Consider the following 25644-nt stretch of genomic DNA (forward strand, 5'->3'; position numbering starts at 1 on the left):
TGAATGGATGCTTTTACTACACCATTGCTGTACCATGGAGCAGCAACACTGAAGTCAACACAAAAATATAACTATTTTTAAAAAGATACCCAGTAGCGCTAAAAGTAAGTGCTTAAACCATCCTGTTGGTAGCCATGACCATAGCTAGGACCAATCATCAGAATCTGTCATTGTCCCTGCTTCACAGAATATTTGAACTGCATTCTTAATTTGTGCCACATCCCTTGCTATGTTTCCACGTTTTTTTTAAAAATAACAGCAAGAGGAATTTAATAAAACGCACAGTCCTCCTTGTTGTAGTGTCGGGAGGTCAAGTGCAATTCTATGTTGAATAGTCATGGCAGCTACTGAGTTAATTTCCATCTTCAACTGTAGAAGTGCATCTCTTGTTGCATTGAATGCTACAGCTAGCTCAGCAGAAATATTAACTAGAGCCAATTCTAAATCATATACCCCCATATCCTGGAATAAATATACGCATTAGTTCAAAGAATAGACCTTGTCTAGTTTACAGAATAGGTGCATGTATATCTCTTTTATATCTATGAGCAAAACTCCCCAAATTTAGTGGCTCATGGGCTGAAATATGTGGCACGACTGAAATGTTTGGTGTAAGGTAAGAAATAGCACACATGCCTTCCCAGTGGCGGGGAAGCACCTTGTATGCTTTAGTTCCACAAACGAAATACATTCCGCCCTGTAACTGTGTGTCTAATATGTGATATTTACTGAGCGGAAGGCCTACCCCTTCAGGAAAAGTGTTTTGGAATTGATCACACCATTTGTAATCAATCCATGACGAATTTATAAGCGTAACATTTGCCCCTGGTGCCATGTATGAGCAGCGAGCTGACCATAAGGGGTATTCTAATATTTTAGAAATCACATTTGGTGCCCTAGCATGCTTATTCTTTTGCTCAATAAAAGGATCATATAGAAGACCATCAGGTGTTAAGTGTCTCACCATCTACAGTGATGTTCCAGTAATGCAAAGTATAGTTTACTTGTTTTCCTCGTACCTTAGCTGTCCAGTTCCTATTTACTAACTGTTTGTTTTTTATGTTCCAATTTCCTGTGATATTATCAAATTCTAATATGTTAGGACACTGGCTACTTTTTAAATGTCCTAAGTATCGTAAAGCTGGGTTATATCCTGAAACATGATGCTTTAAACATATAGGAAAAGCTTTTTCCTTGTCTTTGTATTCTGCTGTAGGAGACACTTGGTATTGGGCTTCAATATTCGGCAGTATGGTACAACGTGGGTACCATCCAGTCCTTCCTTCTCCACAATCCCAGGTCACATTGGATATGAGGCATCCTATTCCTTGCGCATAATTTTGTATAGGCACAGGTGTTTCGTAAAGGCCAATAGGGTCGCTGGGGTGTCTGGATAACTCTCTACAAATCCAGCAATTTTGAAGACCTAAAGCCTGGGCAACTTTCTCATGTACTGCAATGAGAGGATGGTCCGCAGGTTGTTGCAGTACAGGTAGCACACACATAATTAAGGTACTAAAAAATATTATTAGCACAATGCAATGCATTTTCTGGACAGTGGTAAATGTCACTTTCAGAATTAAAAATGTTGTTAGGCAGTGCCTTTCCGTCTCAGTTCCAGGGTACTTTCTGTAAGTGTCAATAATGAAAGTTCTTGTGGTGCGCTGTCATCTGCTTCTCCTCCTGGTCCGTAGTCGTCTTGTTCAGGGGCGGTTTCACTGACCTGCCCTGCGTGCTTCACTCAACAGCATCAGTTGGTGTCACCGTTCCTGGGACACTTGATGAAGGACCCTCCGCGTTGTTGTTAGGAAAGGTCTGGTCTGTCTCCCCCTTGTCCTGTGTTTCGCGCTGCTCCACTTGTGGCCGTTGCTCATCTGTTAAAGGTGACTCTGCCTCAGGCGTTGTTGGTGCAGCCCTGCATCGTGTTCCGTGCAGCCATTCGGGATGTCCCTGCACCTTTAGTGATGTTCTGGTAACCAGGAGCACAACGTGGGGTGCAGTCCACCTAGAAGTAAGAGAAAGATTTTTTATTTTTCTCACCATGACCATGTCGCCAGGTTTAAAAGGGTGTGTTTGTCCTAAGGAAGGATGGGGGCAAAGCTTCCTTCACCTGGAGATATAGTGATACCTCAATACCACTGACAATTGTACAGCATAGTTAGAAATCTGCTTATCCGTCCACAACAGTGGTGCTTGGGATGCTGTGAGAGGCAATCTCAACCCCACCGACATAGGCCGCCCCATCAACACCTCATGGGGGGGACAAGAGAGTTGTTCTAGATGGTGTCGGTCTTATGGCTTGCAGCACTAAAGGCAGCTCCTCTGGCCATTTCAGGCCTGTTGCATCAGTTGTTTTGGCTAATTTATGTTTTATTGTGGAGTTCATTCTCTCCACCTGGCCTGAACTTTGTGGGTGGTAAGAGGCATGCAGTTTCCACTCTATTCCCGAACAGTCACACATCTTTTCCACAATGGCAGCAACAAATTCACCCCCTCTGTCACTGTTTATGCTCCGGGGGACCCCAAATCGGGGTATTAAATCTTTCATCAAGCATCGCACAACAGTTGCTGCATCATTCTTCCTAGTGTCAAACGCCTCCACCCATTTTGAAAACTGATCCACACATACCAGCAAATATATTGAATCCATTCACTGGGGACATATAGGCGAAGTCTATTTGAAGGTGGTAAAGGGACCCTCTGATACTGGCAAGTGATCATGGGTAGCAGGGGACCGACCTTTAGCAAGTTGGGCACAGACAAGACATTGGGAGCAGAATTGTGCAGTGAAAGCTGTTATCCCTGGTGCAAACCATTCTTGTCTCATCAAAGCATTCATCCCTTCTTGAGCCATGTGAGTGGGTCCATGGGCAAGCCTTGTAAGGGGCAGGAACATACTGCGTGGGGCCACAGGCCTCCCATCCTGGTGGACCCACAATCCCTCATCATTTGGCTCACATCCAGCGTCAATCCAGGCTCTTTCTTCCTCTGGTGGTGCAGACCATTATGCTTCTTTCACATCAGCTAGCAACAATTGTCTCTGAATCGGCTGTATTTTTTAAATACTTTTTGCCATTGAAGGCACCATCTGTACTGGCTGTAACATGCTCTCTTTTGCTGCTGTGTCAGCCATGGCGTTACCTCTGGCTATCGCAGTATTAGCACCTGTATGTGCCTCACATTTTATTACTGCTATTCTGTTGGGCACTAGTATTGCCTGTAGCAAATTCTTTACTAAGGGGCCATTTTGAATGGGGCGTCCTGCTGCTGTTATGAAACCACGATACTGCCACAGCTGGCCAAAACCATGGACAACTGCAAAGGCATAACGTGAATCAGTGTAAATATTAACCTCTTTCCCCTCAGCTAGGATGCATGCTCTTGTTACAGCATACAGCTCGCCTTGTTGGGCAGATGTGCCAGGTGGGAGGGCTGCACTTTCAATTATGGTGTCTACTGTTGTTATAGCATACCTAGGCTTTCCTGTTTTCAGTTTCTATTTTTAGTAAATTCTAGTGGTGTTTTTTCAGTGTTTTCCAGTCATTTCAATACCTTGAAAAAACAGTGTTTTTCAGTGGTTACTCGTTTTCGCGCCACAATAAATAGCAAAAACAGTGTTTTACAGGTGTTTATGGAACGCTTTGCTTTAATTACTTTCTTCACTGGTGCATGGTATATAGACAGTGCATGTACAGTGCATATGAGGTCCAAATAAATTTTTATAAGTCAAACTTATTGCAGTACACCATACAATATTTCTTCAGTGATTGTATGGTCATGCGCGCTCTCTCTTTCCTTCCCATGTAAACTCCTAAGATGGCACGTTGCCCCAGGTGAGTGGCTTTTGTTAGGAGCAGGTGATCCAGCGGGCTATAGGAAATATGTCATACACTATGCTACCTAACTCCACATTATACCTATAATTCACTAATCAATCACAAGGCCCATAAATCCAACATGACATATTTTGACCAACTGGACCGCGTGGCTTAATTAACCTATTCACAAATGATATACATTTATATACAACCGCGGTAAATGAATTCATCACACTTTACTAATCCTACAAACAAATTAAGCCACTGTGGCGATAAATCTAGCTAAAGGTAACCTAAACTTATGAATGACAAGACCAGCTTGTTTCCAAAGTAAGATTTTTATTAGCTACTCATTTGGTAATTATATTATAAATTTTTATTAAAGCAATTTTATTTGAATCATTGCAAATGGTTATAACAATTTTATTATTAATCAAATTATTTAGTAAATGAAATTTTATCAGTTTAGCAATTTTCCAAACCTAAATCCCTAACTAATACTAACTATAAAGAAGAATTAAAGAGTAAAGTCTTTGAGGGATCTTGCGTGTTCCAAGAAAAGTCCAACAGCATAATGCCCTCATCAAAAGGTCTGCAAGGAGAAGCATAACTCTTCCACAGGGTAAGAGTTTTTATACCTTTCTACGCTAAGCTAATGTAAGAAAATGTAATGTTCTCTGCTGAAATCGGAGTCCCGTTGGTCCAAAAGTGACAGGCGACGTGTCACCACAATTTAGAATCACAGTTCCGTCATGTTCTTAGAGACCATTGTCTTTAGTTTTCGAACAACGCAGCTTCCTTCAATTCGCAACAATTGCTACAATTAAAGTTTTCGGCTTCCTCGGATGTTGTGGTTTGTTTCAAACCTCTTTGCCGGTTCCTGGCCTTGGCCTTGTTCAACCAAGAGACTGTTAGCTCAGCACGACAAATTTACATCAGGACAGGAGGAAAATGCTGCCAATATGGACTCGCTCTGGCTCCAAGCAGATTTTTGCAAGCACGGAAATTCACTAGGCCCAAAACCTTTTTTGGTTAACTATCATATAAACAAACACAAAAGAAAATGAATGTGAGTAATATAGTTTGTTCTGTTGCCACCCTCCAATGCTAATTATTAACCCATTAGTCTAAATTACCTAGCTGAATTGCACAAATAAAGCAGCCTTTTTATATCTACCATTCTTCATTTAATCCAGCATGGTTCTTTATGCACCTATAAAGAAAAGAGTGACACTACAAAGACAGGGAAGCAAAATAAGCACATGCCATTTTATTCTAAAACAGCTGCGGTTAAATTTTTGACATAACAATAGACACGATTAATTTATTATTTTCACAAACAAGGAAATGCAACATAATGCACAATTATGAGCACACATGTTAATACCCCATATGTATTCAAGTGTATTGTAACTTAAAACTAGGTTGGATTAATACACATACAGCACAATTGTTAATCCTATTATTTTTATTTATGGAAGTGTGACTTCACGAGTTGAAATGAAAAACATTTCTAAATCTCGCTCCATCAACTCCCTCATCTGGTGATTACCAAATCACCACACCACACCCAAAATTTTTGCAAAATTTTATCTTAAATGAAAATGGTTCAATTTCACTCTGTTAGTATTTTCTAAAGACTTGTTTCAGCAAAATCCTTGCAACTATCATATTGAGCTTTGCGTAACTCCTCAAGCTCTACCTCCCTCTCTTGCTCCTTCTTGATTTTGTAAATTCTCTTCTTTTCCCTCATGTGTTTCTTTCTCTTGTGTAACATGCAACTGTTCTTTGTCAAAACTATCACAAAAATTATCACAAACAAAGGTGTTCGAATCTTGCCAAGAACTGAACCACCAATTTCTTGAAACCAGGTTTTAATAGCTTGGAATCTTTTTGAAAGACGTTCTGAAAATTCATCTTCTTCTAAGGGGACTATTTCTGAGTGCATCTCTGAAATGTTTCTAATGTACATTTCAATATTCTTACTCTCATCTGGGATGTAAGTACAGCAATGTTGTACATGTAAAATACCACAGACTCCTCCCTCTTTTGCTAGGAGTATGTCCAGAGCAAGGCGATTTTGCATCACCATCGATCTAACCGCAATGACCTCCACATCCACTAACTGGAAACCACCCGCAGTGTCAGTGGACAATCTGTCAACAATTGTGGATAATTTTCCAATTCTTCCTGCATTCAGGGTTATACCTACTAAAGGTATCACTGCTTCAAAGATGTCTCCCAAAATTTCTGAAAAACTTTCTCTTTTAAACCTGTTTAAATGATTACTGATTTCAAAAGAACCTTCTGCATTTCTGTCAACATGAAAATCTTTGGAAAACAAGACCAACGAAACATGTCCCGTACCAATGGTCCGGGAGATTATAATAAGCTTTATCTCCACAAACAAAATAGATCCCAGGAAAAATTGGGTCTTTGCCACCTTTGAATCCCCAACCCCCCATGATTTGGTAAGTGTCTTCACAATTGCTAGCTCCTACAAAGTAATTATCAAATAGAGTATTATCTCTCCTAATGCAAAGCTTGCCACTAATTGGTTTGTCTATGTGAATTGCAACATTATCAAAAGATTTGCCATTTAGTTTTTCATCCTCCTTTTGCCAGAACTTCGATTTGGTCTGTTTGACCATCTCGTTTCTTTTATAAATTGCTCTTCTCTCCTCAACAAGGTTCAGGAAAGTCTTTTCCTCAGTTCTCAATTTGCAAGTTAAATTATTTCTGTAGGCGTATTCATAAGTAAGTTCGTTAGTAACTAAAAAGAATTCCCTCATCTGTTTAGCTCTTTTATGTTTATTTAAAGCATTCTCTATTTTCAGATTAGCAAAAATCTCGTCATAGTTGGAATAATAATATACCAAACGACCAGTTTGGTAAAATAAGCTAGCTATCACACTGCAGGTTATGCCATAAGTAAGAGGAAGCATATTGTATGTCACTCCCTCAGAAACAGAAGCAGGTAATTTCTCGCAGACATAGCAATCTTTGACACTCATGACCTTAACATACTCTCCCAAAAGCCTCGAAAATGTATTGCTTGAAAAATCACCAACAGACCTATCCTGATGAATATCTGGTCTGTGATCAATAACCTTGTTAGCTTTGTGTGTTGCACTATGTTTGTCTTGACTAACTGAAGCTTTGCTTGTCATATTGACCTTGTATCTCTCCTTATCGATCCCGAAAGGAAAGATGACAGCTAAAATTAACCAGAGCAGAATTAATATGAGCACACATACCAGTCATCTTACAGCATTTCTTGAAAATTGAACATTTTGAAGTACCACGCTTCATAACAAAAGGCTTTTTTTTTTTTTTTAAGAAGCCTTATTTGCAAAAAGAGAACAAAATTTTTAAATACCTAAAAATTTAAGTTTAAAACACCCCCCGTTTTACATTTTTTTTAAAAATCCTCTAACAATCTTTCTTCGACCTTTTGTCACAAGTTATTCTCCAACTAAATACAGTTTCTTCGACCTTGTGTCACCTAACACAATTTCTTCAGCCTTGTGCTAAAATCAAAAACCTAAATTTAAATTTTAATTCTAACAGGTTAGTACTTCAATCGTTGTCACTATTGTCCTCAATTTCTTCCTGACTGCTACTATTTATCTCAATTACAGGTGGGATTATTAAATAAACCCATTCAGGAGACTTGTATTTTTGATTTGGTTTTAAAACTCTCTTTGTCTTTCTAGAAATTACTTCTATTTTCTTTCCTTTCTCTGCATTTCTTTCAGGATCCTCCTGACTCGTTATCTCATTCACCTGCTCTTTCGACCTCTTTACCAACCTCACTCTTAATCTTCCGTTTTCAGTTGGCCAGCTCTCTTCTTTTCTCAAGATTTTTCTTTTTGGCTCAGACACATTACATTCTGTTTTCCACGATCTTTTCTTCACTCTTTCCCTCTGACATTCTTCCTCACTCTCTCCAGAATCGCTGTCAGAAATTTCAATTGTTATACCAGGATCTTTTCTAATCGGCAGTCTCACTCCGTTAGGAACAGTACTCTTTTTCCCCATCACTGGTACTCGGTAATTCGTCTTCCTCCAAACTTTCAATCACCTTCAACTTCCCAGATCCGGATGTCTTGTTCCTGCTTTCAGAGCTTGTTTTCTGCCTTTCGATACTTTCCTGGTCTTGCTTCTGAACTTGTTCAGACTTTTCTGTTGTTTCTTTTTCTTTTCTTGTATCTTGATCTGATTCCTTTACTTCACCTTTTTCTTTATCTGCTACTTCCGCCGATTCTTTGTCTAGCAGATTATTTTCGTTTTCAGAATCTATTTCTATAATATCCAAGTCTTTTCCAATCAAATCTCTATTCACAGATGATTTTTCCAGATGTCGACCCCTCTGTCGATCTTCAGTATCTGGATTTCTTTCTATTTCTTTCTCAGAATCTGAATCATCTGTTGTATCACTTTCTTCGTCAGAGTTTTCAGGTGTAGGGATCGGAATAGTGTGACTGGGATGAATCCACCTTTTCAATCCTCTACACTTCACTGCATTCGTTGTTACAAGAATCACCTGTCTTGGTTTCTGCCATCTCGGTACCAAGCAGTTCCTTCTTCGATGGACTTTTGTTCTGACCCAGTCTACAGGTCTCAGATCATGTGTCTGCTCTTTGTCCTTTGATTGTATTTCAGTTCCCACCTGATTAGACACAGAAGTCACTACGTCAGATAGCTGTTTGCAATATTCCAAAATCGCACTGTCATTAATGCTTAGCAGTTTTCCTACTGGTACAAAAGCTTGTCTCATGACTCTGCCCATAAGGATTTCGTGAGGACTCAGACCTGTCTTTTTATCCGGTGTACTTCTTAAAGTCATCAGAACAAGTGGAAGAGCATCTGTCCACTTTATTCCTGTATCCAAACACATTTTTCCAATCCTATTTTTGATAGTTCCATTAATCTGCTCAACTACCCCAGATGCCTCTGGTCTGTATGCACAATGTATTTTCTGCTCAATGTGTAATGCCTCACAGATCAATTTCATCAATTTGTTATCAAAATGTCCCCCTCCATCACTTTCAATAGTGACTGGGAAACCGTACCTTGGTATTATTTCTCGAAGAAGCAACTTTGCTACTGTAATTGAATCACAATGACGTGATGGAAAAGCTTCTACCCATCTTGAAAACAAACATACAATCACCAAAACATATTTCAAACAGTTGTGCATGGGCATTTCAATGAAATCCATCTGTAATCTGGTGAAAGGACCACCCTCCCGACCTATGATTCCTGTTCCCACAACTGATTTTCTGTTTGGGTTCATTTGTTGGCAAGTCAAACATCTTTGGCAAAGAGACTCTGCAATTGCTCTAAATTTTGTATTAAACCAGGTCTCTTTAAAAAGCCTAATCATAGAATCTCTTCCAATATGACCGGGACCATGATACATTCTGGCCATGTCAGCAATCATGCAATTTGGTAAAACTACTCTGCCATCTTTGTAAGTCCAAACTCCATCCTCATCTCGTGGCCTACATTCTGCTTTCAGCCATGTGTCTTTCTCTTCATCATCAGCTTCATTTTGCAAATCCCTAATTTCCTGCCATGTCTCAACAACAGATGTTAGCATCAGTGAATTTGAACCAAAATCTTTGTTTTCCCCCCCGATTGAGTGCATAATTATTCCTTGCGCAATACTTTGCGATTTTATCCGCATAAGCATTGCCTTTGGTGATAAAATCTTCACCTTTTCTGTGAGCTGCACATTTTACTACAGCAATTTCCTTAGGCAACTGTATTCCATCAATTAATCTTTTAATGAATTCTGCATTTTTGATTGGTGAACCTGCTGATGTCATATAGCCTCTCTGAGACCAAAGTTGTCCATAATCATGCACAACTCCGTACCCATACTGGCTATCCGTAATTATGGTAACTCTCAAATCTTTCGCTATTTCGCAAGCACGAATCAAAGCAATTAATTCAGCCACTTGTGCTGAACGAATTCCTTCAAGGCATGAAGCTTCTTCAACATCTGCTACTGTGCAGACCGAATATGCTGCTCTCAATATACCTCCTTCTGATCTTAAACAAGAAGCATCCACAAAGAAAACGTGATCTGATTCAAGCAATGGTATATCTTTAATGTCCTGCCTTGGCTTGGTACAATATTCCATGATATCCAAGCACTCATGCTCCACGTCATTTTAATCAATATTCTCAGTGTCAGGCAACAATGTGGAAGGATTTAAATTCACACACCTTGCTATTGATACATTGTCTGATCCCAGAATAATTTTCTCGTATTTTGTCAACCTGTTGCTTGTCAGGTGTTGAGTTTTACTTCTTGTGAGAAGAATTTCAACTGAATGGGGAACATAGACTTTTACAGGAAATCCCATTATGATTCCCTCACTCTGTTCAAGGCTAACACTTGTTGCTGCAACTGCTTTTAAGCAACCTGGTAAGGCTTTTGCAACTAGATCAAGAACTGCTGAGAAATAGGCAATAGGTTTTCTCATGTTTCCATGTCTCTGAATTAACACAGACAAGGCACATCCTTCCCTTTCACTGCAATATAGTTCAAATCCTTTTTCGTAATTTGGCATACCTAGAGCTGGAGCTTCACACAGGCTTCTTTTTAATTTTTCAAAGGCTTCCAATTCAATGTCAGTAAGCACAATCGGATCTTTTATATCTGATTTTGTCAATCTTTGGAGTGGCTTCGCAATTACCGAAAATCCACTAATCCATAGACGACAGTAACCAACCATTCCCAAGAACATTCTCACCTGTCTTTGTGTTCTTGGAGGTTGCATTCCCTGAATCATTTTGATTCTCTCAATTGTTACTTGTCTCATTCCCTTTGCAATTCTATGACCAAGGTATTTTACTTCTTGTTTACAAAATTGCAACTTTGCAGGAGACACTTTGTCCTTCATCTGCCAGCCGATTCAAAAGTATAATTGTGTCTGTTACACAATTATCTCTTGTTTTTGCTGCAATCAACAGATCGTCAATATACTGTACTAATGTCGATCTACCAGGTAGATTTAAATCCTCCAAAGATCTTTTCAATAACTCATTAAAGATAGAAGGACTTTCTGTATACCCTTGAGGGATTCTACACCATGCGAGGGTCCTACTCTGGAACCAGAAAGCAAAGATTTCCTGGCTCTCTGGGTGCAATGGAACAGTAAAGAATGCATTGCAAAGATCAATGACAGTATACCATTCAGCATCATGCGGAATCTGGTAAAGAATAACAGCTGGATTTGGAACAACTGGGCAACAAGGTACAACAATCTGATTCATTTTTCTCAAATCTTGAACAATCCTATATGTTCCGTTTGACTTTTTGATCCCCATAATCGGTGAGTTACAAGGACTACTCACAATTTCTTTTAAAACACCTTGTTTAATGAATTTTTCAATTACAGGAATAACACCCTCAATTCTTTCTGCTTTCATTTTATATTGAGGAATATTTGGAAATTCTATTCCCTGTTTCACTATAATTTTGACTGGATCGACATGTTTCATCAGACCCATCTCGTTTCCAGTCAAATCCCAAATTTCAGTTTTGACTGTCCTTTTCAGTTCTTCAGGTAAATTTTCTTTGTCAAAAGAAGGAAACAATTTTTCTTCTTCTGCCTCAATCATTAGCATAGTCAATCTGTACAACCCATCCTCCTCCATGGTTTGTAATTCAATTCCACCAGGTGAGCAATATATTCTGCAATTCATTTTACACAATATATCTCTTCCAAGTAAATTTACTGGACTGCTATCACAAACTATGAATCTATGTTTGTCTTTGAAATTGCCTATTTCCACATTCACAGGCTCAGTAAGATCAGTCCTCATTTGTTGATTGCTAACTCCGACTACTTGGATGGTATCCCCAGAGAGAGGGAGGTTTTAAATTTCCACTGATCTAACAGTAGAACGGGTAGCCACCAGTGTCCACAAGAAAAGTGATATCTACATCATTTACTTTTCCATTTACAAATGGACCAGACTGGTCAACCTCAAGAGTGGTTCCAATTACACACTCTTCCCCCTCTCTCGGGTACCGCCAGAAACAGCCATCGGAATCATTTTCTTGTTTTCCTTTTAACAAAAATTGTCTTGGTATACTTTGCAAATTTCGCCTTTGATTTCTTATTACCTGATCACATCCGCTGAATCCAATATCTGGATTGTATTTTTGACCTCCCCCACAGCTAGGGAAAGGAGGTAGTGGAATTTGATTCTGCTGCTGGGTCAACTGCTGTTGTAGCTGTCGCTGAAGACTCAGATCATTTAATTGACGTTGTAGCTGTAGCTGTTGCTGCAGATCAACATCATTCTGTATCTGCGGGTTTAATGGATTATTTTTAAAATTTCTGGGTGGATTTTTACATTCATTCCTCCAATGACCAATTTCGCCGCAATTAAAACAAGGCATTGTTTGTTTTAATTCTTCAATTTTCGGATTAAACTTTGGCTTGTTAAAATTAATAAAATTATTTTTAAACTTTCCCTGACCCTGATTTTGATTCTGTACAAATTTTCCATTATTATTGTCAAGGGTTGCAATCTGTTGTTCAGCTACTTTCACCTGTGCCCACCTTGCCTTTTCTTTAAAATTTTTCTTTTTAGCTTCTAACTCATCACTACAGTATTTTGTCTTTCTCAAAATATCATCCACTGAGTTTGATTGCCATCCGACAATATTATTCCTGATCATTTCTCCAATTTCTGGTCTAAGACCATAAACGAATCTGTAAATAAAGTGGCTCATATCCTTTTCATCTAATTTTTCATAGTCACTGTATTGTTTAAAAACCAGTAATAACCTTTCATAAAATGAATGAACTGATTCTTTCGATTCTTGGTTTGTTCTGTCTATTTTAACCCAGTCAACCTCTTTTGGGGCAATTTTTTGCTTTAACCAATGAATCACTTTTTCATAAAATTCCATGACTTCAGGTGCTGGAGCACCTGTCTCTTTAACTCGATCTGGTTCAGCTTTTGGCCAACTCACAGCAATTTTGCATTCTGTTCGGAGATCTGATGGGACGACAATGTCGAAAAAGCCATCCAGATCAATCCACAGAACTTTTGAAACCTTTATAAACCTGTCTACTTGTCGGTACCATTCTACGGGCTTTTCCCTCAGTCGAGGAAAATCATTAGTAAAGAGCAGAATGTCCTGTCTTGTCCAGGGAACATGTACATACCCTCCACCTGCAATTTCTCTCATCGAAACTGTTTAGACAGATTATCCAACCTATCCAACCTTTCATCTTCCTTCTTTTTGGTCCATTTTACTCTCCATTTACTTAAGTCACCCAATTTCTTGATGTAAACAATTAATTCTTTTATATGTGTGATTCTCCCTCCTGTATTGAAATTCTCAATGTCTTTTTCTGTAAAATTTAATCTGTAGTGCTTTCCCAAGTTTTTCTGTTTGCTCAAATCAATTTCTAATTCTTCTGCCAGTTCTTCTAATTGATCGTATTTATTCCTTATTTTCCATTGAATGCTTTTACTGATGAATAGGAGTTCATCATCTCGATAACATTTTTTGTCAGTACCAATTGTGCCAATTATTAATTCTTCCAAGTCTGCTTTTAATTTTGCAACATCTAATTTAGGATTTGACTCACTTTTTTCAAGAGAATCATTATCTGACTCTGCACCCATTGGTGTCTGGTTAAAAGAACCTTGATTAAAAGTCAAGTCAGCCATTCTTGATTTTTCACGATTAATTTCGGATAAATCTGAATAAAATTTTTCAGCTACTTTTTGAATTTCTGTATTTAATGGAATTGTTAAACGTGGCTGTTTAATTTCTTTTTGATCGAAAACAGGCTGAACAGGACCAATCGTTACTGGAACTGTCACTGCTTCCATGCTTTTAGTTATCTGCCGAATTAATTCTTCTTTTGATCGCAGGTATTCTGAAGTATTTGCAATTTCCTCATTTCTGTCTGTTCTCATTAAGTTTCTAGGGGCTTCCCTTTCCTTTGGAAAATTTCTATTTTCAATAAAAACACTAGTTTCAAACTGTTCTGGAGTTTCAAAGGATTCAGAATTATTTGGATATAATTTTGGAGAATCATTTATCGGAGGTGCACTAGGAGTGGTTCCAGTAGAAACCATTGGAGTGGACCATGAACAAGGCTGTCTCAAAGGGGCATTCTTATTATTTGTCGTATACATTTCTTCCAATACTACATCTTCTGAATCAATTTCTATAACTGCGTTATTTTTCTTTTCAGTTCTCTTCTCACTTGGAGATCCTAAAACCATTTCTCTAATTAAATAGAGACCATCACACATATCTCCCTGTCTCCACATACGCATTCTATCTTCATGCGTTTCTCGTCTGTAACTCGGAGTTTTTGGAGGTCTTTTTATCCCATTCGCTTCTCTCTGAAGTTGAAACATCTCATCCTCCCATTCTACTAAAGCTTCGAATTGTGTTGGTCTAGGCCGTGGTACAAGAGCTGACATTTTCTCTCTCAAATTTCTTAAAACCTTTATATTAAATGAACCATCATCCGGCCAAGCCAATACACCGTCGTCTTTTGTATAACTTTTCCAAATATCAAACCATAAAACAGTGTGGTAACCATATTCACCTTCCATATATGCTGCAGGTGTCTTGTACGAATGAAGTAATTTACCACCTCGCGTTTTAATTTTCTTGTCAGGTGAAATAAAATTTTTAATTTTCTGAAGTATCGAAGTCTTTTTCTCAACATGCTTATAATAATAAGTCATTTTTAAATCAAATCCGCTTAATCAGAAAGGATTGTAAATATTTCCTGGTTGTTCCGCAACAACAACCAATCCGTGCGCGAAACACACCAACAAGCCAATCAGGTTCAAGCTACGTCACTACTTTGTTCGACCAATAGAAACAGAGTTTTCCTCGAAACCCAATCAGCATTCAGCTTGACAAATTTACGTGAGCCAATCAGAGTACAGCTTGTGACGTATAGTACCCAATCCCTGCGCGGACCGTGTGACGTACACAGCCGCTGCGGTTTCTCGCGTCTCACTCTCAGTATTCGCCCCTCCTTCACAAAATACTTTTCACAGCGCCATTTTAAAGACGCTTTTTCTTAATACAATTCGATTAATCAACAACAAAAAGAACAAACTATTTGTCTGTTTTTCTAAATAAAGCGATAGTTTTTACAGACACACAAGAAATTCTTTGCGTGGAATAGACTACGCTATCCTCACAGAATATACATCCGCCGATAAAGTAAACTTTTACTCTACCCTTCAAACAAGTAATAACGAACTCGTTTTTCTCTGAATGCACATAAAGTAGCAATTCAAAGTTTGACTCGAACGAAATCACAAAACCAATTATGCATTTTCAAACGGAAAGTATCCCTAACCATACACACATGAAATCCTGATGGGACTCTAACTCACCACTGATAACATGAATCGTCAGTTAAATAAGCGACGTTACCTTACTCTTCACTCAAGTTCGAATTAATTCTATTACTTTCCCACAGAGCGTTTTAGAACGGGCACATTGTCCCTATACTCAAAGTTTCGATTTCATAGACAATCCTCACTATGCATACATTCTATCTGGCACACCTATATCCCTAACGCGTGCTGCACGACGACAACACTAGTGATACACGACGATACCACTATTCTGAAACAGATCAAATGCATTGTGTGACTTGTGACTTCACGCTGGCCACACTACTCTGTACCGGTACAACTAGGATTTTTCACACTGCAGGAAAAATCCTTTCGACTACATGTAACAAAGTGAATGAACTCAACATATGTTAGTTTTCGATCCTATGTAATTACCATGTATCATGTCGGTTACCATAGCAACCATCCTCTGCTACCAGGAAATTGATCCAGCGGGCTATAGGAAATATGTCATACACTACGCTACCTAACTCCACATTATACACTATAATTCACTAATCAATCACAAGGCCCATAAATCCAACATGACATATTTTGACCAACTGGACCATGTGGCTTAATTAACCTATTCACAAATTATATACATTTATATACAACCGCGGTAAATGAATTCATCAAACTTTACTAATCCTACAAACAAATTAAGCCACTGTGGCGATAAATCTAGCTAAAGGTAACCCAAACTTATGAATGACAAGACCAGCTTGTTTCCAAAGTAAGATTTTTATTAGCTACTCATTTGGTAATTATATTATAAATTTTTATTAAAGCAATTTTATTTGAATCATTGCAAATGGATATAACAATTTTATTATTAATCAAATTATTTAGTAAATGAAATTTTATCAGTTTAGCAATTTTCCAAACCTAAATCCCTAACTAATACTAACTATAAAGAAGAATTAAAGAGTAAAGTCTTTGAGGGATCTTACGTGTTCCAAGAAAAGTCCAACAGCATAACGCCCTCATCAAAAGGTCTGCAAGGAGAAGCATAACTCTTCCACAGGGTAAGAGTTTTTATACCTTTCTACGCTAAGCTAATCTAAGAAAATGTAATTTTCTCTGCTGAAATCGGAGTCCCATTGGTCCAAAAGTGACAGGCGACGTGTCACCACAATTTAGAATCACAGTTCCGTCACGTTCTTAGAGACCATTGTCTTTAGTTTTCGAACAACGCAGCTTCCTTCAATTCGCAACAATTGCTACAATTAAAGTTTTCGGCTTCCTCGGATGTCGTGGTTTGTTTCAAACCTCTTTGCCGGTTCCTGGCCTTGGCCTTGTTCAACCAAGAGACTGTCAGCTCAGCACGACAAATTTACATCAGGACAGGAGGAAAATGCTGCCAATATGGACTCGCTCTGGCTCCAAGCAGATTTTTGCAAACACGGAAATTCACTAGGCCCAAAACCTTTTTTGGTTAACTATCATATAAACAAACACAAAAGAAAATGAATGCGAGTAATATAGTTTGTTCTGTTGCCACCCTCCAATGCTAATTATTAACCCATTAGTCTAAATTACCTAGCTGAATTGCACAAATAAAGCAGCCTTTTTATATCTACCATTCTTCATTTAATCCAGCATGGTTCTTTATGCACCTATAAAGAATAGAGTGACACTACAAAGACAGGGAAGCAAAATAAGCACATGCCATTTTATTCTAAAACAGCTGCGGTTAAATTTTTGACATCACAATAGACACAATTAATTTATTATTTTCACAAACAAGGAAATGCAACATAATGCACAATTATGAGCACACATGTTAATACCCCATATGTATTCAAGTGTATTGTAACTTAAAACTAGGTTGGATTAATACACATACAGCACAATTGTTAATCTTATTATTTTTATTTATGGAAGTGTGACTTCACAAGTTGAAATGAAAAACATTTCTAAATCTCGCTCCATCACAGGCTCCATTGGAGCTTTTTAGTTGGATGGTCTTCAGGTGGAGTGGAGCTGGTGTGGTAGGAGCTCTACTGCATTATGACCCCATGTCTTCTACCAAGGCCTGTTAAGCTATCCTAGGTGTCAGAAGAATCACCAGGTTGCCATCACAGAGTTTTTTTTGGCAGGCATGGGAGTCCTTTACCAAAAGTCAACCTGGCATGACGAGTCACAACAAAATACATTAGGTTTGGGTAAACTATATAACTAAAGTTTATTTATTTGAGAGTTTTAAATAGCGCCGGCTAGACCCAAGGGTATCAGAGCGCTTTACAAGACATAGCATTGATAGAAGGATTCACAATTGACATCGTCTTATAAGAGGGGATGAAAACAGTGTAACATAAAATACATATCTTAAAGAGTAGCTGATTGTGCAACATTGGCCGAGGTGTAGACAAAGAATTGGGTCAGGTGACCATATTGGATAGTCCTGTGATTCTGGGCAACTCACTTAATCACCCACCGGTCTGTTTTTGTAAAAACAAGCGCATTTTATAATCTATCAATGTTCCTAAGGGTTATTGAATGTTTGTTGAACATTACTGTGCACGACTTTCCCGCAAATTCATTAAGAATTTGACCCAAAGGATATATTGCGCACACATACAGTTTCTGTTTCACCCACCCAGGCAGTCCTCTTTTCTTTGTCCTTCCACCCACCCATCCTTTTTAAAAAAAAAAAAAAATTTTTGTGTCGTAAGATGTTTATTGCACATTTTGCAGAAGTAGTATACAATTTTGCGCCTACAACCTTATTAGGCCGGCCACATAGTGGTGCAATTCATGTAATGCAGTGATATTTGTACACAGCCCATCAGCCGACATCGTTAGGACCGGCGGCGTTTCATGTTAAAGCAGTTATATCAGGAAATGAAACTGTACACGTTCCAGAGCATGTACATGGTCTTACATTTTATATTTTTAAATTGTACCATAAACCTGTAATGAAAAACAACATATAATTCCGTAACTTCAAGCACTGTGTCACAACATTCTTCCTCTCCTAGGGTAAATATGTATTACTCATCAGTATGTGTTCCGTCGCGTATCTTGTCTGGTCACTCTATACGGTTCATTCCGGTGTGTGCGTTAGTAAGTAGTCACGCAAATGCATCCAATAGTCCCTGGGGCGTGATCTAATCGGTAGCTCCTCCTCATATGTGGCCAGTGTGTCACAACAGTACGTCAAATCTTCCAGCCAGCTTTTCATCTTCGGCCCTACCTTACTATTCCAATGGAGTGAGACCCTCCTCTTCGCCATCAAAAGCGCTACCACGCAGAACCTACGTCGTGTCGCTCGCAGGTGTGGTACAATGCCTAACAAGCAGATTTTGGCTTCACACTCTAGTGATATCCCCAACATGTCGCTTAAGGCCCGTGTCACCTGTTCCCAGTATTTAGCCACAGAACCACAGTGCCATGCTAAATGCATGAAGTCCGCGTTTTCTTGCTTACACCGTACAAGTCGTCCCTTAACCCATATTTATGAAGCCTGTGAGGTGTGTAGTACATTTGGTGTATGTATTTGTAATGGATGATCCTCAGGTTCCCATTTGCAGGTAACATGCCAGTGAGTAGGCTTGTGGTTTCCCAGTCCTTGTCTGACAACGTATCTCCCAAGTCATCACTCCATTTACCTCTCATCTTTTCTGTGTTTCCCCCAATGTCGGTTTGTATGCTCGTGTAGAGTCTGGACACTAGATGGGAGGCAGTAGGTGTGGTGAGAAGTAGTTGCAAGGGAGACAGGGTCTTGGGTTCCTCCGGAAATGTGGGAAAGTATTCTTTAATCGCTCTCTGTAATCTATAGCAGTTAAAGTTAAATAATAGTGTTGGGTTGCTAATGTAATCTAATTTTTCTAGTGTTTGATAGATTCCTTCTTTATACAAATCCCCATCTTATCTATGCCTATGTTTCTTAGTAAATCCATCCCAATCCGTTCTTGTGTAACTGATAGCGCCGGATGATGTGCTAGGGGGAGAGCAGGCGCATAAAGCGGGAGGCGTTTAGCTGCCTTTCCCATTCGTCTCCATGCATCCGTTGTGGTGTTCACCGGGTTTATGTCACGTTCATGTAATCTGCCACGTTTGTGTGTCAGTATGCTAGTCAATGGAACCGGGTCTGCATCACCCGCCTCCACCGCCACATGGGTCAGAAAGGGAATCTCGTGATACCAGTAGTGTGCAAATTTCGCTTGCGCGCATAAGTAATACAGATAGAGATCTGGTACTTTGAAACCCCCTTTAGCGTATGGCAGTGTCATCGTTTGCAAGTCCAATATCGCTTGTTTCCCCGCCCAAATTAGATTTAGTACCAGTTTTTTGATATTTCGGAACACCTCTGCAGGAGACTTAATTGGGATATTATCAAACAAGTATAGGAACTTAGGGAGCATTACCATTTTCACAATTGCAACTCTGTCTGCTAGCGACAGCGGTAGCTTATTCCACCTTTTAATCTTGTCGTCTAATGTTGAGATCGCCCTCCCATAATTGGTCCGAATTACAAGTTCCGGGTCCCTGTGAAACCACACTCCTAAGTATTTGGTCGGTTCTTCCTGCCATTCCAGTGGATAATCCATGGCCGTTGGGTGTGTGCCGTCTGTTAATGTCAGTATGAGGGATTTATTCCAGTTGATCTGGAGTCCTGAGTGTTGGCCGAATTTGATATATTCGCGCAGTAGTGGGTTTAGGTGCTGTTCTGGATTTTTTACGTAAAGTACCATATCATCCGCATACAGCGAGATATGAATCGGGCGTGTCGGTAGTTGTATGGCCGAGTAGTGGTGGTGTTGTCGAATTTTGCATGCTAGGGGTTCTAGCACCAGAGCGAAAAGCATTGGGGAGAGTGGGCACCCCTGCCTAGTTCCACGACATATTGCGATTGGTTCTGAGATGTGCTTGTTCACTCTAATGCGAGCTGACAAATTCGTGTAAAGCATCGTGATCCATCCTATGAAGATCGGGGGAAACCCCATACGTACTAGCACTGCATTTAAGAAGGGCCAATCTATTGTGTCGAATGCTTTGGCCGCATCCAATAAGACAGCCACAGCTTTTACTTCAGGGGCCAGGTAGTGAGCTAGCGCAAATAAGGTGCGCGTGTTATGTGTCGTCGACCTTTCCGGTATGAAGCCAGATTGGTCGGGTCTTATCAGTAGCAGCATGAGTGGTTTAAGTCTGTCAGCAAGGAGGCTGGCTATAATTTTGGTATCCACATTTATGAGGGATAGCGGGCGGTACGAGTCGCAGTATTCCTCTTCTTTACCCGGTTTTAGCAATGCAATCAATAAGGCCTCCCTCATGGATGCCGGAAGAGTTTGTGCCTCGTGTGCCTCTCCATTACGTTTCACTAAGTGTGGGGCTAACAGGTCCGCGAACGTTTTGTAAAACTCTATCGTGAAGCCGTCAGGCCCTGGTGCTTTGCCATTTGGCAGACGTTTGATAGTGTCCACTACATCTTCTACTGTGATAGGGCGAGCCAGGTATTCTCTATGGCCTTCAGACAGTCATGCCAGTTCTACATCCGCCATGTAAGACAGTAATTCCTCTTGTGATAGCGAGGGGCGAGCCTCATACAGTTTGCCATAGGTGCCCATAAATTCACCCATTATCCCTTGTATGTCATGTTTCATGTGTCCTGCATGGGTTCTAATAGCAGTGATGTGTTGAGGTGCCCTTCCAGCACATATCTTCTCAGCTAGGGCCCTGCCTGGTCGACCCGCCTCACCATATCTCCTAGCCGTCGTACATTTGTAGATATATTGAAGCTCATCTGCAGCAAATTGTCGGTGCTCTGTTAGAAGAACTTGTATTTCCCCCAGTACTGTCGTATCCCCTGTTTGTGTATATCTTTGTTCTAGTGCGTGTATGGCGCTCTCGCGCGTTTTTAATTGTTGTCTGATGTCTCTTAATATGCCCGTGGTCGTGCTAATGCATACCCCTCGCAATGTGGCCTTAAAAGCTTCCCATAATAGGCACGGGTCTTCCGTCGTGGGGCTATTTAGGTCAAAATAGTCTATTATTGCTTTCTGTATGGTGCTTGCATATACTGGGTCGCGTAGGGCTACCGCATTGAATCTCCATGTAAATGGCGGAGGCGCATATCGTGGTATTTCAATCTCGAATATCACCGAGTTGTGGTCAGATAGCGTCCGTGGGAGATGTTTTATGCTTGTTACCCATGACACTACCTCCTGTGTGGCCAGCCAATAGTCTAGTCTAGACCAGCTTCTGTGTGCTGCGTTTGTGTGTTGCCACCGTCTCCCCAGGGTAATGAATCCTCCATATGTCCACCATCTTTAAATCTGCTAGAGCCTCCTGAAGTGTCGCCCTCGCCTTTACGTGTGGTTCCAGTGTGTTCGGGGACCTGTCAAGTCCCTCCCTCAGCGCTATATTGAAGTCTCCTCCCCACAGTATGTTGTCAGCCTGAGTATCCGCTATTTTGCCCCATATTGTCTCAAGGAAACCTGGGTCGTCTACGTTCGGGCCATAGGTGTTCACCAGTGCCAGCGTATGTTGTCTTACTGTGCCCACCACAATCACGCTTCTACCTTCAGCGTCTTTATGTGTGTTCGTGATCTTAAAGTGCACCCCCTTTTTTATCAAAATGCTAACCCCTCGAGAGTATGATGAATAATTGGAGTTGGTGACTGATTCTGCCCATCTAGCTCCCATTGTAGAAGTGTCAGCAGCCGCTATGTGCGTTTCCTGTAGGAAAGCTACATCAACATGTAGCCTGTCAAAGTATGCGAACTTCTGCCAAATTTTTTTCGGATTGCCTAAGCCTCTGACATTCCACGTGATACATTTCAGTGTGGCGGAGTGTGTCATCTTAGCAAATGTAGGGTGCAATAATTCGTGGTAGAGTCCTCCACCCTGTATTGTAGGGCCCCGTCGTGGTCCGTCCCGCATTCTAATGTACATTTTTTAACCATGAGTTTATCATCCAATACAGTGCATTTTGGATTCAAAGAGGTTGCAATGTTTCTCAGACACAGTGAGTTAAATCTAACATTTCCCAGTTCCCCCTTCCACCCTCGTCCCACTTTAGCACCCCAACTTTGCCAAAGCCATCCCCTTGTGTCAACAAAACTAGTAGTAGAACTGAGATTGGGGCGCACCCGCCTGGGGGTGTCGCCAGGTGCACACGTCTCCATCCACATAGTGGATGTGGACGGGTGCATATGTCATTACTGTAATCCGTTGTATCTTTATCACCTCTCTTTCCCCGCCATAGTCTGTTAAGCAACTCGTAACCCATAACTGCAATTGCACAGTGCTCCATTTCGTCAGAGGAGTCTCTGAGGTCAGTTGTGGCACAAGAGTACATTACTTTCTGTCCTTGCCCCATTAACTTCGCAATATGTCTCACCTGTTCAGTCGCGTGGGCTAGGCCCAGTGTTCGCTAGCTTTCACTCATGACGCTGCCACATTTTGCCGCTGGGACGGTGCTAGTCTCACAAGCTCCAGCATCGAGTATTCTCACACATCTCATACCTTGCACGGAGTGTCTGCTGATTCCTTGCGCAACCCCCGTGTTTGCGCGCTGTACTTCGATATTGCCTGTTCAAGTGGCTACCTTCGTTCTGGAGCGCCAGTTGCTCCCAACCGTTGAACATGTCTGTAAGATACCAGGCGCCACAACGTTGGCTTAGGAATGTACGGCGCATTTCCAGTACTTAGTGCGTCGCTATCAACGCGTAGTCTTTTTTATTACCACGGGATCTTCCTTTCCAGCGTCTCAGTCATTGTCACTTGTCCGACCCTCTCGGTCTTGAGTCTTCAATCAATCAATCACAGGCATTTATATAGCGCACTACTTACCCGGAGGGTCTCAAGGCGCTAGGGGGGGGGGGGGGGGGTGCTGCTACTGCTCGAATAGCCAGGTCTTGAGCTTCTTCCTGAAGGAGAGGTGGTCTTGGGTCAGGCGCAGGTCGGTCGGTAGGGAGTTCCAGGTCTTGGCGGCCAGGTAGGAGAAGGACCTTCCTCCTGTTGTCGTTCTTCGTATGCTGGGGACGGCGGCGAGGGCGTGGCTGGCTGATCGGAGATGTCGTTTGGGAGCGTAGAAGTTGATGCGGTTGTTGAGGTAGCTAGGGCCTTGATCGTGTTGGGCTTTGTGTGCGTGGGTGAGGAGGCGGAAGGTGATTCTTTTGTTGACGGGGAGCCAATGAAGGTCTCTCAGATGTCCGGAGATGTGGCTGTGTCGTGGGATGTCGAGGATGAGTCTGGCTGAGGCGTTCTGGATCCGCTGGAGTCTTTTCTGGAGCTTGGCGGTGGTTCCGGCGTAGAGGGCGTTGCCGTAGTCCAGTCGGCTGGAGACGAGGGCCTGGGTGACCGTCTTCCTGGTCTCGGTGGGGATCCACCGGAAGATCTTACGAAGCATGCGCAGGATGTTGAAGCATGACGAGGAGACGGCGTTGACTTGTCTGGTCATGGTGAGGGAGGAGTCCAAGATGAAGCCCAGGTTGCGTGCGTGGTCTGTCGGTTTGGGTGCGCTGCCTAGGGCGGGGGGCCACCAGGAGTCGTCCCAGGCGGAGGGCGAGGAACCCAGGATGAGGACTTCCGTCTTGTCTGAGTTCAGTTTCAGGCGGCTGGTCGTCATCCACTCTGCTACGTCTTTCATCCCTTCGTGGAGGTTGGCTCTGGCGGCGGCGGGGTCGTTGGTCAGGGAGAGGATCAGCTGGGTGTCGTCAGCGTAGGAGATGATGTTGAGGTTGTGTTGGCGTGCGATGGCCGCGAGGGGGCTCATGTAGACGTTGAAGAGGGTGGGGCTCAGCGAGGATCCTTGAGGGACGCCGCAGATGACTTCGGTGGCCTCTGACTTGTACGGTGGTAGACGGACTCTCTGTGTCCTTCCGTCGAGGAAGGAGATGATCCATTCCAGTGCCTTCTCCTGGATTCCGATGTTGCTGAGGCGCTGCACTAGGGTGCGGTGGCAGACAGTGTCGAATGCCACGGAGAGGTCTAGGAGGATGAGGGCTGCTGTTTCTCCGTTGTCCATCAGCGATGCTTTTCCATTTTCCTGACATATTCCTGTGCTGCCTGTACCGAGGTTAGAATCACGGGCTTGCCCGCGTTCGTGATTTTGAGCTTCGCAGGATATAACATTGCATATTCAACTCCTAGGTCTCGCAGTTTCTTTTTGACTGGTGCGAATTCCTTGCGTGCCATCTGTACTGCCACCGTGTGATCAGGGTAGAATTCCAGGGTATTGCCTTGATATGTAATTGTACCCTTTTCTCTGGCCAGCCTGAGGACGGTATCCCTGTCTCTATAGTTGAGCAGGCGGGCTATTATCATGCGTGGAGTGGCACCCGGTTTTGGTGTAGGCGCCAGGGAGCGGTGTGCCCGCTCGACGAGGAACACGGCTGATAGCTTTTCAGTTCCAAATATGTCCGTCGACAATCTCTCGATGTAGCTTTCCATTCTGCCCGTGTTTGTTGATTCTGGCAGTCCCGATATGCGGACGTTGTTCCGTCTCGATCTCGCTTTCTGGTCTTCCACCCTTGCTTTCAGGACTTCCAACGTTTTTTCCATGCCTCCACACGTGTTCGCTGTTGTTCTAGACTCGTCCTCCACTCTGGAGATCCTTTGTTCCGCCTCCACAATCCGCTCATCATGTTTTTCTATCTTCGCTGCCATATGATACACACGTTGCACTAATTATCTAGTTTGTTATTCATTTCCTGTAGACTTTGCTGGATCGCTCTCATTACTGCTTCCATGCCTGATCCTTCCGTTGCGTCTTGTTCCCCCTCTGCATCCGACGCAGTGGCGTTGTTTTTGGTTTGCTTGCGCGTCTCAAATGGCAATTTAGTTTGTTGCTTGTCCGGTTTCCCCATGGTATCAGCGTTCTGTGTGGGGCTGTGTCGCGCCTTCCCCGGGCTTACCGTGGATGTGTCTTTTACTGTAGGCAGGTTTCGTCGTTGGGGTGTTTTCGGCGTCCTCAGCAATGTTGAGCTATGCATCTGCCGCCTCGCTCATCAGCATGCCCCCTTATGTTGCGTGGCACTCTGGCACTTAGACTGGAATGGTCACGTTGAGGCCTCTCTGTAATTTCCCTGCGTTGTCCTGTTATGGCTCACGTTATGATCTTCGCGCCTTTATGATCTTGGCGCCAACTCACTGCCCGCCTATTCCTGTGCACCTCTCTGCTATCGTCCAGATTCTATCTGTCTTGCTGCCCCCTATATCTCTTGGAGCGTCAGCATAGTGTAATGATCGTGAGTGCTGTCCTCTTGGTTTTCTATCGTCTCTGTTGTGTCCAGTTTAGGGGCTACACAATCTCTCGCGCCAGTTGGAAAATAATGTCGGGCGCCATATTGTGTACAGTGTCTCACTGTCAGTGCATCCGGGCAGTGCTGTAGGAAAACAAACGAGGGTTTTGCACTCGCCTGTGTTGGTACTTTCCCGTTGGTCCTTGCAGCCTCTT

General features: G+C 41.9%; 1 protein-coding gene across 2 annotated transcripts in view; it reads left to right on the forward strand.

Annotated features, from left to right (window-relative positions):
- Positions 1-25644, forward strand: part of LOC144784889 (NF-kappa-B inhibitor-interacting Ras-like protein 1) — a 150219-nt gene that overhangs the window by 54820 nt on the left and 69755 nt on the right. The gene's annotated exons all lie outside the window — the stretch shown is intronic.

The sequence above is a fragment of the Lissotriton helveticus genome, chromosome 10 (assembly GCF_964261635.1).
Source record: "Lissotriton helveticus chromosome 10, aLisHel1.1, whole genome shotgun sequence".
Lineage (NCBI taxonomy): Eukaryota > Metazoa > Chordata > Amphibia > Caudata > Salamandridae > Lissotriton > Lissotriton helveticus.